The sequence below is a fragment of the Macrobrachium nipponense genome, chromosome 27, assembly GCF_015104395.2.
Source record: "Macrobrachium nipponense isolate FS-2020 chromosome 27, ASM1510439v2, whole genome shotgun sequence".
NCBI lineage: Eukaryota > Metazoa > Arthropoda > Malacostraca > Decapoda > Palaemonidae > Macrobrachium > Macrobrachium nipponense.
The window spans coordinates 26346532-26362866 of record NC_087216.1 but is presented as its reverse complement, the minus strand read 5'-3'; the positions used below and the strand labels follow the sequence as shown (position 1 = coordinate 26362866).

At 38.2% G+C, this 16335-nt stretch overlaps 1 long non-coding RNA gene across 4 annotated transcripts; it reads left to right on the top strand.

Moving 5' to 3' along the window:
* The first annotated feature begins 285 nt into the window (after positions 1-285).
* On the top strand, positions 286-16029 carry LOC135200958 (uncharacterized). 4 transcript variants are annotated; one of them, XR_010311408.1, is made up of 4 exons: positions 286-359; positions 3330-3421; positions 4413-4679; positions 10364-16029. It is a non-coding gene; the product is annotated as an uncharacterized LOC135200958 (long non-coding RNA). The 4 variants fall into 4 exon arrangements; XR_010311406.1 differs by having other exon boundaries at positions 3761-4679; XR_010311405.1 differs by lacking the exon at positions 286-359 and adding an exon at positions 554-795 and having other exon boundaries at positions 3761-4679.
* The last annotated feature ends 306 nt before the right edge of the window (positions 16030-16335 follow it).

Here is a 16335-nt window from a genome sequence, read left to right as displayed (position 1 = left end):
AGGGGATACTAATTTTATATGCTATAAATAAAACAATAGTTATTACCCTTGTGCAAGCCTGCCTGTCAAAAATTGGTAGCTGTTATTTTAATTTTGATTTATTGAAATAGTTTACATATTAAGAATTAGCTCAGTTATAGTGCAAATAAACGAAGAATTAATTCATAACTTATATTTGACGCGAATTATATAATGTAATGTACCTCTTATAGGAAATCAGCATAAAAAAAATAATTCTTCCAAACGTCTCTAGACTGTCACTCTAGAGACTCAGCCTGGCCATTACTGGAACAAGAAGTCAGGAACCTCAGTAGGTGGTTATTCGTGGTCCTTGTAAAACTATTTGACATCACGTAATGGTAATTACCGTTTATCAATAGTTACTATATGGCAGTTGCAGCCTGCATTGTCTGTATATAGATGAAAATAGGGTTAATCTAAAATAGATTATAGGATTATTGGACTTGTCAGGCTGCCCAGGTGGTGGAATAGGGTAAACAAAATGGCTAATATCATGTCTGTAGTTTTTAATTTTATATGAGTTACCTTCAGGTAATTACATCAGTAGGGATTGGTAAAAGAGCCTATTTTTTAAAGTCAACCTTAAGTTCTGAGGTTGAGGTCTATTTTGTCTTAGTTTCCAAGATCACCATGAAGTTCACTCTCGACGTGATTCGGAAGTCACTAAAGCCGTTGGTCCCGTTGCTGAATAACCACTGGTTCCATGCAACGGAAAAACACTATAAAAACAAACAAACAACACCATGACATCATGGAAGCACCCCTGGGGGATTGGTAAGGCAGTACCACCGGTGTTTTGTTAATTCGTCTTCATACATGTGGCTTGGGGAAGTGTTTTTTGTTTATTAGACTTCAATGGGTGTCAAGTGATGAAAAAATAAACTTTATTGTGTGGTAGGGTACTGGCCTACTTTTTCGTTCTTTTTTTGTGAACTAGGCTAAATTGCTAAGATTAGCCACCCTTATACTACTACAGGTTAGGATGTGCATGCATGACAAAGACCCTTGAAACTTTTGAAATTGCATAGGCTGATCAAATTCAGCGTAAATTAAACCTTTCCCAGTCGATGGTGAATGCCGGAAGATGAAGATGTAGAGTAATCGAATCTAAAAACCTGCCAGTGCTTTGTTTTATGAATGGTACTTTAAGCCTACTCCATTTTTGGTTTTCCTCTGTAGGCTAATTAAGTTACTGAACTTTTTGTTCAGTAACTTAATTACAGAATTGAACATTCAGAGCTGGTTTATAGCAAAATATCCACAGTGTAAAGTATGGTAATTCTAAGCCCTCATTCTGCGGTAAAAGAGACTATGGCAGTTGACGTTTTCCTACGTTATTTTAATTACTGAACATAAATTTAAAGTAATATTTATTCGGACGACTGTAATTAACCCCCAGGGGCCAGTACTAAACACGGCAAAATACATTGGACGCCCCAATCCCTAGTGGATGTCGTATTCGCGGTTACATTTCTTGCAGGGTAATTCTAAAGAATAGTTCCGCACGGACTGCAAGGAACGTAACCGCGGATACGATATCCACTAGGGATTGGGGCGTCCAATGTATTTCGCCGTGTTTAGTAATGGCCCCTAGGGATTAATTACAATCGTCCGAATAAATATTACTTTATATTTTGTTCAGTAAGTAAAATAACGTAAGAAAATGTCAACTGCCATAGTCTACTTTACCGCGGAATGAGGGCTTAGAATTACCTAAAGTATTGTAGGGTAGGCTATTAGCAAAACATGTCCTATTGAATATTATGACACCAGAAATAGGCTAGCCCAACAGTGAAGAGTGCACAAGTACAAGATCATTGGTCAGTGAAAATGCTGCACCCTGATTAAGGCTGGGTCAGCTACATTGGTAAACATGACCTTGAATGTAGTTAGTGGCATAAAAAATAACATGATATTAACAAAGTGTGATTCAAACACATGATGACAACCCTTGTCTGTAGCTGTTGGATGTGGAAATTTGTTGTAGGAGGCTATTTAATCGTATCTAACCTTATATATTGAAACTCACATGTACCTAAATAAGACTAAAGTTGTAATTTACTAAAGTAATAATTAGTTTTTGTACTTAACCTATTTAAGTTCATGTAAATATAACCTATAAAGCTGCAGTTTACAAAAGTGATATATAGTTTCTGTTAATGTTTGATGTTGCCAACAAAATTTTCAGTTTCCATGGGGAAGCTTTGTTAAATTATGAGCTTATTCCTGGATGTGTACCAGCAGTGGGACCCCTTTTTTGGTATGGGGTTGTTTCGACTTAAGGAATCTGAAGTGTGTCTTGTCAACGGCAAATGGTTCCCAGGTGACTTAGAGGTGAGGGGACAAAGGACTTCAATCCTAACCTGACTTAGGGTGCATTAAATCAATGAGTGAAATACAGGGATGCATTGTAACGTGTCTTTATATGGCACCTGGTCTTACTTGACAGAGGGAAGCAATCCCCACTGTTTATTCCCCCTCCCCCCACAATCCATTATAATTTTGACCCTAAGTGTATGATTTCTCTGTATTTTATATAAATAAAATCAAGGTATTTGAACTAGGACGAAGTGGTACAAGATTTGGAAAAATGAGCCTAGGTAGCTAATTGGGGAGAAAGACCCAAGAGAATGAAAGAAAAGTAGGTGGCAGTAAGTCCACTGACACTACCAGTAGCCTAGAGTATGTAGCGTTATTGTAAGGTGCCATTTCATTTATTTTAGTTGTAATAACTTTCTGTTGTGGTATATTTTGCAGTATTTTATTATTAGGGTGCTTTTCCAAGAAATAAATTTAATTCATCAGCTAACTTCCAAGAGTTGAACCGTTGCTGTTGGGTTTGCATCGAGTCTATTCTGTATAGCCTGTTCACCATTTTACCCCGTAGATTCTTGTCTTGACACCAAGAGTAACAGCATTATTAGTAGATAAAGGAATTTAATTCCACAAGCTCTAGTGTTAATTTGGCAGGAATTGCTGCTCACACTAGACTATCTTGCCCCTAGTGTTGATTTGGTAGGAATTGCTGCTCACACTGTAGACTATCTTGCCTAGTGCACTATAAGGCAGTCATATAGGCAAACGTTTATTGCATTTTTCAATTGCTGCTGTATTGTGTTCATATTTACTTTAATTTTTCTTAGTGATTCTCATTGTTCCCTTTCCGTCAGAATGTTCACTTGTAACTTAACAGTTTACCCGGCTCCTGTTTTCAATAACCAACATAATAAGTATTGAAGTTACATGGAATGGGGAGAAGTAGAGAAGCAGGCTACAAGCCAAATAGTAATTGAGTTTTGATGTTTCAGGCGAAACCTCACCTTGTGGATCTTGGCTGTCTACCTGTGCTCAATGGCCCAGGAGTCATCGTGGCTCAGAGCGAGTTGTTTGTAAAGATATGGTGAGTTATAATATTCTTTTAATAGATGATATTCAGCACCTGATTTCTGGATAATATTCTTATAATAGATAATATTTAGCTCTTCATTTCTGGATTTTTTTTTTTTTTTTGTGCTTTTGGGATAAAGCTTTTCATGTCTAAATTATGTACAAGTATGAATGGCTCTTAGAAGGGACTGAAAGGCATGTATTGATAATTATTAGGTTGGTGGTTAGCCACTGCAGTAAGAAATGTGAACTTGCTATGGGCAAACAAGGCATGAGAGTAGCAGGTCAGTTTAACATTTAAAATGCTCTAAAAGAAAATTAACTTTTTGTTCCTTATATAATTCTTTTACAGATAGGAGCTATATATTTTATGGAAGGCTATTAAGCATTGGCAAGGTTTAACTATATATGGTGAAGTCAGTGCCAGTACTTGACGCAAAGTTGTTCACATTTTCACATTGCCTATAAGCTTGTCTAAACAGCTGTCAGAGGAAGGTGATGTGAGTGTTAAAAAGTAGTTTGTATGGTTGTAGAGACATTTATATACATACTTATTGAAGATCTGTATAAAATTTGAAGTCTTATTGTTATGTATGCAAGAAGTTATGTAACGAGCGCGGGAAATCTTAGCTCCGCAGACACGTTCAGTTCAGAGCTGTTGCACTGTGTTGCATAATGCGTAATGTTATAAGTATAACCAATTATTATTGTGTTAGTATCGAATCCGACAGAGGCTTCGATCTTATAAATTCTACCTCATGTATGCAGGATTTGAATCCTTATTGTGTATAGAGCTCCGATGCTCATATGTTTGTTATGATTCGATTATATACGCGTATTGTATTTTGTATATTCAACTACCCGCCTTCTTTAATGTAGTTTTTAGCCAATAAACACAAGCAAGAAGATATTGCTTTGTTATCGCCCTTCATCCCGGAACCTCGGCGACGAGAAATGGAATATTACCTCCAATACTAAAACACCATCTTTCCCTCTACCCACAGGTAAGAGTGAAGAATTGTCGTATGGGTCATACCTATAACTAAAGCAGACCCAAAGTAATGACGACAAAACATTGGCGACGAGGAGGGGATGCTCAGTATTTTCTAAGATAGGTCTTAGACAAGCATTTCAACAACTATCCATGGATGAAAATTCCCAAAACCTATGTACTGTAAACACATTTAGGGCTGTATCATCCAAAAAGACTTCCTATGGTGTTGCTAGCAGTCCAGCAATATGGCAGCAAACAATGGACAAAATATTTGCAGGTATGTCAGGAGTTTTCATTTTCATTGGTGACATATTAGTAGCTGGCAAAAACAAAAAAGAGCATAGAGAAAGGTTACGTGCACTTCTAAAGAAACTAAAGGAACACAATATCAGGGTCAACCAGAGTAAATGTATTTTAGAAGTTGACTCGGTAGAGTATTTAGGCTTTATTGTAAATGGTAAAGGTATTCATAAGACTCAAGATAAGGTAAATGCAGTGCAGTCAGCAAAGTTACCAGAAAATGTCAAGGAATTGCAATCATTTTTAGGTTTAGTAACATTCTATGGTAGTTTCATTCAAAACTTAGCAACAACTGCTCACCTATTATACAATTTGCTGAACAGAGATGTGAAATGGAATTGGACAAAGGAATGTCAAAATTCTTTTGAAAGAATCAAAGCAGAAGTGTCATCACCCACATTCTTAGTACATTATCAAAATGATATTGTTAAGATACAATAAAGTTTGTTCATACTTACCTGGCAGATATATATATAGCTGTATTCTCTGAAGTCCGACAGAATTTCTAAAACTTACGACACACTTAGTGGGAGTAGGGTGGTTAGTACCCATTCCCGCCGCTGGGAGGCAGGTAGCAGGAACCATTCCCATTTTCTATCAGATTTCTATCTCCACTGTCTCCTGAGGGGAGGTGGGTGGGTACTTAAAATATGTATATCTGCCAGGTAAGTATGAACAAACTTTATTGTATCTTAACAATATCATTTTGTTCATGAAACTTACCTGTCAGATATATATATAGCTGAATCCCACCTTTGGCGGTGGGAGAGACAGAAAAGGATTTTAGGAAACATATAAATGTAGATGATTGACATCTTGGTTCCTTACCTGTTAGCATAGCTGACTTCGTGATTACTGTCACCCAAGCCTGCTTCTGCTTCACTAGAGTTACCAACAAGGTAGTGACCTGTGTAGTTGGTGCGCTTTAGATGATCTGAGGGCAACGAGGCAAAACCACCACCTAAGTTAGCCTAACAAAATACTCCCATATACCAAAGGCTAAAGGAAGGGACGACCGCATTCGGCGGTCGACCCTACAACCATAAACATTACAAATCTTAAAAACTCACCTACCCTTTTCTATGGGAAAGGATGAGCGCTACCTCCTGCCCCCAAAATAGTGTCTGCGGCGACGTATGGTCCAAGAGAGTAACAGTTTTCATGTCGTTCTCACCTCCTGTAGGTAGTGCGAGGCGAACACTGAGTTACTCCTCCAAAAAGTGGCACTTAAAATGTCTTTAAGGGCCATGTTTTTCTGAAAGGCTATCGAGGTCGAAATAGCCCTTACTTCATGCGCGTTAACTTTTAACAGCCTAAAGTCACTGTCTTTGCAAGAAGAGTGCGCCTCCTTTATGGTGTTTCTTTAAAAGAATGCCAGTGCATTCTTGGACATGGGCATATTTGGTCTCTTGACCAAACACCATAAGTTCTCCGCAGAACCTCTACAATCCTTTGTTCTACGAAGATATTCTCTAAGAGCCCTAACAGGACACAGGACTCTTTCTGGCTCTTGACCAATGATCTCTGCCATACCCTTGATCTCGAACGTTTTAGGCCAAGGATTGGAAGGGTTTTCGTTCTTAGCCAGAAAAGACATACCCAAAGAGCAGACCGCATTATGCCCTTTGAAGCCGACGTGTTTACTAATAGCCTGTATTTCGCTAACACTCTTCGCCGTCGCCAGAGCAGTTAGGAATACAGTTTTCTTCGTCAAATCTCGCAAAGAAGTAGAGTAAAGAGGTTCAAAGCGACTTGACATTAAAAACTTGAGGACCACATCCAGGTTCCACGAAGGTAACTTTGGTAGCGGCACCTTGGTAGTCTCGAAAGATCTCAATAGATCATGGAGATCCTTGTTATTAGCGAGGTCAAGACCTCTATGGCGAAAAACTACAGATAAGACGCTTCTGTAGCCTTTAATGGTTGACACTGCAAGCTTCAGATCTTGTTTAAGATAAAGTAGGAAGTCGGCGATCTGGCTCACAGAGGTAGTGGTAGAGGAAACTCCTTTCTTCCTACACCAGCTTCTAAAAGCTGCCCACTTCGATTGGTAAACCGCGATTGATGAAGGTCTCCTCGCGGTGGCGATAGCTTTAGCCACAGGTTTCGAAAAACCTCTCGCTCTGGCCAACTTCTGGATAGTCTGAACGCAGTCAGACTCAGAGCGGAGAGGTTTTTGTGGTACCTCTCGAAGTGGGGCTGTTTGAGTAGATCTCTCCTTAACGGAAGAGATCTCGGAAAATCCACCAGGTAGGACATCACCTCTGTGAACCAGTTCGCTGCGGGCCAAAAGGGGGCGATTAACGTCAACCTCGTCCCCTCCGATGCTGCGAACTTTCTCATCACTTCCCCCAGAATCTTGAAGGGGGGAAATGCGTAGAGATCTAGGCCCGTCCAATCCCATAAAAGGGCGTCTACTGCTACTGCCCGATCGAGAACCGGGGAGCAATAAAGAGGGATCTCGCTTGTTCTTGATGTTGCAAAAATGTCCACCAAAGGACATCCCCAAAGACCCCACAGCTCCTGGCATACGTCCTGATTGAGGGTCCACTCTGTCGGCAGTAACTGTCCTTGTCGACTGAGGAGATCCGCACGGACGTTCTCGACTCCGGCAATGAACCTTGTCAAGATCGTGATTTCTCTCGCCTTCGCCCAAAGCAGAATCTCTTTCGCTAGAGCGAACAGGGAGCGAGAGTGTGTTCCTTCTTGTTTCTTCAAGTATGCCAGGGCTGTGGTGTTGTCCGAGTTGACTTGGACTACAGGACGGGAAACTTTGTTCTGAAAGAACTGGAGCGCTAACTGAACAGCTGCCAGCTCTTTGAAGTTGATATGCCAGGCTACCTGTTCCCCTCTCCAGGTGCCTGACACTTCCTCCCCCCTCCCCCTAGTGCTCCCCACCCCGTGGATGACGCGTCGGAGAACAACACTAGGTTGGGGTTCCAAAGCTTGAGGGATATGCCCTCTGACAGCTTCCACGGATCAAGCCACCATCTTAGATGGCTCTTTACCTCTTCTGAGATGTTTAACATCATGTCGAAGTTGTCCTTGTCTGTCCAGTTGTCCGACAGGAAGAACTGAAGAGGTCGGAGGTGTAGCCTCCCCAGGGAAACAAACTTCTCCAGCGAGGAAATGGTCCCCAGCAGACTCATCCATTCCCTCACCGAGCATGAATCCTTCCCTAGAAAGGCTGACACTTTTTCTATGCCTTGTTGCTGACGTTCCTGGGACGGAAAAGCCCGAAAAGCCACTGAATCCATCTGAATCCCCAGATACATGATGGACTGTGTTGGGGTCAGATGTGACTTTTCGAAGTTCACCAGAAGTCCCAGGGACGCAGCTAAGACAGAGTCGTTTGCAGGTCCTTCAGGCACCGGGTCTGCGAAGAGGCTCGTATGAGCCAGTCGTCCAGATAGAGCGAGATCCTGATGTTGGAAAGATGGAGCCACCTCGCCACGTTCTTCATTAAGATGGTGAAGATAAATGGGGCCGTACTCAGTCCGAAACAAAGAGCCCTGAACTGAAAGACTTTCCCTTTCAGGACGAACTGAAGGTACTTCATAGATTGGGGATGTATCGGGACGTGAAAGTAGGCGTCCTGCAGGTCGAGTGATACCGTCCAATCTCCAGGTCTTAAGGCCCCCAGAACTGACTGAGGTGTCTCCATCTTGAACCTCTGCTTCTCTATAAAGAGAATAAACGAAAGGGCATTACCCTCCGCAGACACCACTTGAGGCCCCGAAGGCAACACTACGGGGTTAGGAGACACAAAATCTAAAGGAGGGTTAGAAGGGGTTACATTAAGACCCTGTCTGCTACCCGATTTACTCCTGGAGGAAGACCTCCTGATCCTGTCACGCTCTAATTTATTTACGTAGGATTCATACGTCTTCCATTGTACATCATCCAAACTTTCGCACTCATTACAGCGAAAATCATACTTACAAACTTGCCCCCTACAACCTTTACACAATGTGTGAGGATCAACCAAGGCTTTTGGTAGCCTCACCTTGCATTCATCTTTCAAACACACCCTGGCGCTAGCCGAACTAGAACCAGACATATTTAAGGAAAAAAACCAAGCCAAATTCAAAACAATCCAAAGTCATGTATGCCAAGCTATCGATCCAAAAACAAAAAACAAAAAAGTCAAGAGGATACTCAAGCCAATGAAAAGTTTTCCAAAATCCTGAGGCGGAGGTGTGTAAACAGTTGTTTACGACACCGGCGACAGAAGAAATCTGATAGAAAATGGGAATGGTTCCTGCTACCCGCCTCCCAGCGGCGGGAATGGGTACTAACCACCCTACTCCCACTACGTGTGTCGTAAGTTTTAGAAATTCTGTCGGACTTCAGAGAATACAGCTATATATATATCTGACAGGTAAGTTTCATGAACAAATGGATTTGCCAGTAAAGTTGGTTTGTGACGCCTCAAACATAGGATTAGGTGCAGTACTAGCACATGTAATGCCAGATGGTACAGAAAAACCAATAGCTTTTGCCTCTAGAGTATTGAACAGAGCAGAGAGAAATTACTCACAAATAGAAAAGAAGCATTAGCACTAGTGTATGGAGTGAATAAGTTCCATATGTATCTGTATGGCAGGAAAAGGTTCACATTAGTTAGAGACCACAAACCATTATTGATGATTTTAGGTCCAAAGGCAAGTTTACCAACGTTAGTAGCTGCAAGACTACAACGTTGGGCAATCATATGATTACAACATAGAATATAGACCAACATCTAAGATGGGTAATGCAGACGCTTTGTTGAGATTGCCTGTAGACAAAGCACCAGAACAATATGAGGAAAGTATTCTTTTGATTTCTGCATATAATTTACCTATTACAACTAAGGAAATAGCACAAGGTGCAAAGAAAGACCCAGTACTTTCAAAAGTAGTGCAGTCTAATAACCGGCAGAGATATTTGTGCAGAAGATGCCAGTTGTAAACCATACAAAGAAATTTGGAATGAATTGAGTGTAACACAAGAATGTATTTTGAGAGGATCAAGAGTAGTGATTCCAAATGCATTAAGGAATAGAGTTCTATTAGAAATACATGCAGACCACCAAGGTATTGTCAGATCAAAGTCAATTGCTAGAACTTATGTTTGGTGGCCAGGTGTTGATAGGGACATTGAAAATTCAGTTAAGAAGTGTATGAATTGTGCATTGCAACAAAATAATCCAAAACCAACACGAATGCACCCATGGGAATTACCCAGATACCCGTGGCAACGTGTACATGTAGATTTTGCAGGTCCATTTTTAGGATACTCATATCTAATATTAGTAGATGCATATAGTAAGTGGCCAGAAGTTATACCAATGCAAACAACTTCATCGGTAGCAATTATAAGATCACTCATGCAAATCTTTGCAACGCATGGTTTGCCAGAAAAAATAATGACGACAAAACACTTATAGTGCTCAAATGCAGCAGTTTCAGGTTGAGTGTTCACAGAATTTATGTTGTTGCTTGTTTATTAGTTACCTGTATATTGTTATTATTGAACATGCCCAAATAAGTAAATGCCACAAACAAAGCAATACATTTTAATATATAGTAGAATGTTAACCAGAGTATTAATGAGAATTACATTATTAATGATAGAATGATAATGATAATCTTGTTAAACCATTCTTGTTTATTACAGGTACAAGTTTGGGGGGATAATTCCTGGCCATATCTCTCTGGTCTCCAGGGGACCCATATCCTGTGCTTATTGAGGACCCACTCCACCTCGCACCTGCTTGTGCCATCTTGATCTACTCTGTTAAACATTCCAAGAAGTCGTCTTTTCATTGTCTAACGTCTAGTCATCCCTCCATCGTAAACCTCACCAGCTGTGGTCTTTATTCTGCTCCATACGTTCTTCATGTCTTCCAGTTCAGCCTATGGGATTTGATCACATTTAAGTGGGATTATTGAAAAATAATAGCTACTTTATATTTCAAGAATCTGATCATTTTTGTTAATGTGGTCTGACTTCAAAATGCAACTACTTGTACAATATGCTAATGTAATGATGCATCGAGTACATATAATCAAAAGAGCTTTTGTTCTTTCTTGAAGTATACACAAGAATTAATTCATACAGCTAGGAAAATTTCCAACATGGTATTGTATGCTCGACTGAATTGTTAATGAAGTGCTAATTTTTGAGATTATAGTGAAAAAAGTAAATATTTTTCAAGGGTATATTTAAATACATACTTTGTTGTGAATAACTAAAGTTAAAATAACTTGAATGAAAATTGAAATTGGTTTTCAAAACCATTAAAATTACCATCTTGATAGATTTTTTTTCTGTGATTATTTTTAAACAGTGTAAGCAGATGCTATCTTCTTTAGTCTTGTATGGCAGTAATTGAGATGGGAAAATTGGAACAAGATGTTCTTTGAAATACATAGCTAAATTAGTATAGGTCAGAGAGAGCATTGATACCTCAACTTGAGAGACCTCATCTTAGCAGTTATTTTTCCTTATGCTGCCATTTTAGATGTCATGTATTTTTAGATAATTCTCTTCAATTGAGTGATGAAGTGTAAAGTACAGGTTAATTTATGTTGGAATTGCCTGCCTTAGGGAAAAGGCTGAACTGGTTCTTTTGAAGCCAAGGAATCGGCTAAGGATGTCCCTCACCCTGATACTTGTCATCCTGAACGTGTTCTTACAAAATTTGTGTTTCACTCCAGGGATGTTAAGGAAATTCTTGATAATCTTGATAGCTGGAGTGGGGAAGATCCTGATTGTTTCCTCTTTGTTTTCGCAAAAAAGTTTCAGCTGTGTTGTATTCCAATATTCGTAGATTCTAGAGATTGTCATTGTACGATCTTTGCGGATGAGTGCAAGCTTGGTAATACAGTGCCTGTTCCCAAAAGTGGCATATCTGCAAACTGCATTGCAGTAACAACGGGCCAATCTCTATTATCTCTGTGCCCTCGAAAGTTGCTTAAAAACATTCCAGCCAATGTATATAGTACATGTATGTGGAATCTAAATGAATTTTAGCTCTTAGTCAATACGCATACATGAAGCAGTTAGGTATCTGGGATGCTCTTTTAGACTTGACATGCCATTTGCAAGGAAACCTTGATATGGGTTTTGAGTACAGAATAATTCAAATAGATTTTAGTGTTGCTTTTGATTTAGTTAATCATAAGGCACTTAGTTATAATCTTAGTGTGGGTGGATATGTTTTGGGATTCCTTCAAGGTTTCCTTACAGGCAGGCAGCAGTGAATTGCTGTGGACGGGATCTTGAGTGAACCAAGACCCATTGTGTCAGGAATTCCACAGAGCACTGTTCTTGGTCTGCTGTTATTTTTAGTGTATAAAGGTGATTTGGTTGTTGGCCTGGGAAACTTGAGATTTTTTATTCCTCATGCTTTTGGACTTTGGAAGAGCTTCCCAGTGGATGTCGTGCAATTGGAACTTCATTAGTTCAGGCGAAGATGTAATGCATTACTACCCTAATACATACTATTCTTCTTGAATTTTAATAATTTGTATTTGTATCTAGTTAATTTATTTTCTTATTTAATAAGCGAGATCTTTTGGTTGTTTCCCTTTACTTCGTCTTAACTTTCTAATGAACATCACATTCTTTTGGAAGCTTGAATTTCAAGTCGTTGGCCTGTGTTGACTCGTTCCATATGAATATAATAGTAATGGGGAGTTGCTGTTAGCTGTAGGATTTCTGGCAAATGTTCAAGTGTTGGCTGTAATGTAGGTCTTCGTTACTTTATGGACTTTGTGAGAAAGCTAGAACCCCGAAGTGTCATAAGTTGAGGTGGCCACTGTGGATGGAAAGTTATGAGGCAGTCAGAATTACATATTCTGTCTGAATTTGAGAAAATTTCTTCCTAGCCTTAGATTGTACTGTGATCTAGTTACCCATTTCCTCATGTATAGTTTATTTTGCAGTTTTCATAATATTGCACTAGTTATAGAAGGTTAAATTGATCTAATTTTTTCTGGAAGTCTTTTAATGGCTCATCCTAACATCATAAGTTATTACTTCACATTAAAATATAGGGTACAGATCTTCAAAAATCTTTGTAACAAATTTTAATGTTTCATTTTCATTTGTCAGCAGAATAACAGGGTAATTTGAGTATGTATAGGCTACACCACAGAATGTATTAAAATTTTCCAAGTAGCCACTATTTTAAACTTGTACTAAAGTACTATTTGATCAGTTTCTTATAATCTTGTTTAAACCATGTTGTAAGGTACTATCTGATAAGTTTCTTATATAGTCTTGTTTAAATCATGTCATCACAATCTTCAATTTTTGCTGGGTACCTTTGTAAGTTTATAGTATTTCTTTGAGATAAAGGTAAAGTTAACTGGGAAGTATACATATATAACTGGAAATTGTATATACTGTAAAACAGTGAGGTTTTTTAATCCTTTAAATGTAATGTGCTAGAGTTGTCTTACAATTTATTGTCAATTATTGTTTTTTTGTTTCACAATACCATCTCAGGAACTTTTAGAACACTAGTCACTTGTGAGGTGGGTACTATAGTAAATCCCTGTATGTCTCTTGTATTCTTTGCTGTAAAATATACAGAAATACCCTGGTTACATATTCTGTAAACTTGCCTGCATGTAGTATTTGCTCATTTTTATAAATGATGTATGTACTGTAAATGTACAGGATTGTGGAGGACTAAATGCCTACCCCATAAACTGTAAACATTGTACTTTTAGTAACTACAATGACCATTGTTTGTTGATTTCCTTACAATGATTGAATAAGCCTTCCACTTCAAGCCTAAAACAGGAAATATTTGAATGTCCCACTATCAGAAAGAAGTGCCAACGCTAAATTATACCAAAGGCTATTAAATGGAAAGCATATCCAAAACTTATAAGGTATTCTAATGGGCAAGTTGTCATTGTGTCTACTAACAGTATGAGGTTTCCTAATGAAGCACTAATTAATAGCTACATAGTGAAAGCATGTAAAATCACTTCCAAGAATGTAAATTACATGATTGTATAAAAGTAATGCAGGCTGTTTACATATGGTATATTTGTGATGTATGTACTGTGTACAACAAGCAAAAGTGCATTAGTTTAAAGTTTTTAACTTTTAATTTTGCATAAGAAAAATTACAAGGACAAACTTTTTTCTAACAAGAAAATCTCTTCTTTCAGTGTTCCCCAAAAAGGGCTGACCTTAAGGGAACAAAGCTTGTTGGCGCAAAGGAGCCTGCCACCAGGAGTCGTGAACAATCCCAAAGCAACTCCCAGAAGTTTACTTTAATCCCTCCTTTTTTTTTTTTTTTACAGCTAAGTGGATATAACTGTGATTACTGGGAGCATTTGATCATCTGGATAATTGCCAGTAACCTAAAATTCATTGAAATAGGTAACTAAACTCATAACTTCACCCAGAGAGAAAAGACTTATAACTTGTTACAACTAGGTAGAGTTTACTTAACTGAACTAGTTCTCCAAGGTTAGAGATATCTCAGAAGCAAATTTAACTAGTGAAGTTCTATGTCTATTGTAACACAAACATGTCAAAATTTAACATTACTATATAATGAACAAGGAGTAAAGTTGCCTTGTAAAATTATAATGGATGTACCTTGTGGATTTAGAAATTTTCTCTCACGAAAGTGACCTAACACCATCTTTGGCACTGCAATTGACTTGCGAGCACAATCTGGAAAGTAATGTTTACAAAAGTATTTGGGTAACTTTATAAATATGTACAATACATTCATATGCTGACAAATAACGCATCTTAACAGTAGAAGTCATCATCCTCCTCTTAAACATTTTGACTTACAAAGCTATGTGGAAGAACCATTGTTTATGCTTTTGTTTTCTGAAGATTTTATATTCACACTTAAGTGATGTGGTATCTCCAAAGTCATACATAGCATACCATAACTGTCTATAATATATCAGATGGAAAGCAAGCATTCCACTATTAGGAAGAGTTTTGTTCAATAACTTGTAGCAGAAAAATTACAAACCCTTCGATGTTCTTACCAGACAATATTCTTCACTGTCAGCCAAAGGAAAGTCAATGGAAAAATTTGACTATTGGTTGAGTAATGAAGCTTGGAAAGTTTCTCAAGCCCTTCAGTGTTCAAGATTTTATTCTCATGTGCTGTGATACCTCAAATACCTTTAAGAATTTTGATCCATCTATTAAGTAAAATACACTATCTGGAAAAATAAACAGCACTGTCATTGGCATCAAGATTAAGTTAACAGCACTGTCATTGGCATCAAGATTAAGTTATGATTTATTTACCTATTTTCAATAAATTTCAGCCAATTGGAAATGGTCCAAGTGAGAAAATGCTTCCAATAATCATAGAATTGTCAAGTGCCCCACTGTTTACCTTCACTATAAGAAAAATTTTTGGGCACAGGACAGTCCTTAAAGTTGTTAAATGACTTCTGTGCATCCGAGTAGCAATAGAGCAGCAAAGACTTGGCAGCACAGTCCCATAAGGCCAGCCCCTTGAGGTGTGGGCATACAGCCTTCATTTTTTCCATTCATATAACAAACCACACCTGGAAGAGAACTTCAACCTTAGATTCAAAATAACAATAATGCCTGGGACCATGCTGTACCCTGCAGAACCCTAAAACAACATCTAATCAGTTTTTAGAGCCAATTTGCTGGCCCTTCTTTGCCATTAGAAAACTTTCCTTTCGTTACAGGACAGTGTTGTGGATTTTTGTCTACATAATAATTTCCTTATTATCCTGTATTCTACAAAAGTAATAGACATAAAATCAAGTTTAGACAACCTGCTACCTGTCCCATTATGTACCTTCAACTAAGTATATGCTAAACTTCCTTCTATCCTGCCACCCTATCTGCCTCAATAAACAGTATTTTCTAGAATTTTAATGTCTTTAATTTGGAAAAATTAAACAGCCAAATATTTTGTCAACAACCATCATTATCCTTGTCACTATTTTTAAACTAGCTAACCTCACCTCTAACAATATTCCAATTTTTGCACTTAACAAAAACAGAAAATTAAACTAATTTATAACTTACTGTTAACAAGCTTTGGATATCTGGTTTCAGCTTCCTTTGACTCTCATTACTATGTCCTTTAAGAGGTAGGTCTAGGATCCTTTTTAGGTCAAACCCCACTCCTATACGCTGTTATCTTTGGATTTGGGCTAGATAAAGACATAAGGCTGCACCTCCCACTGACTATTGCATAAGAAAATAACTAATGAAAATCAGTGATCTAAAAATAATCAGGTGTTAATTGTAAATGCAATAAAACTTTTATACTAAAACCTAAAAATAAATATGTATCCTTACTGGTATAATTCATTAAACTTTAAATGTGAAAAGTGAAAAAAATTGTCCTTTAGTACCAGTATCACAACTCACTGCATTATCCTACTCTAATATGCAAGGATTCCTTGATAAAATATTCAGAAGACTCGACACCTCCTTTGAAGCTACAACAGGAGGTAACAGACATGTCCAAACTTATATCAAAAGAAATTTTACACAACTCACTGCATTATTAGCCTACTCTTAATATGCAAGGATTCCTTGATAACATATTCAGAAGACTAGACACCACCTTTGAAGTTACAAAAGCAAAAGGAGGCAATAGA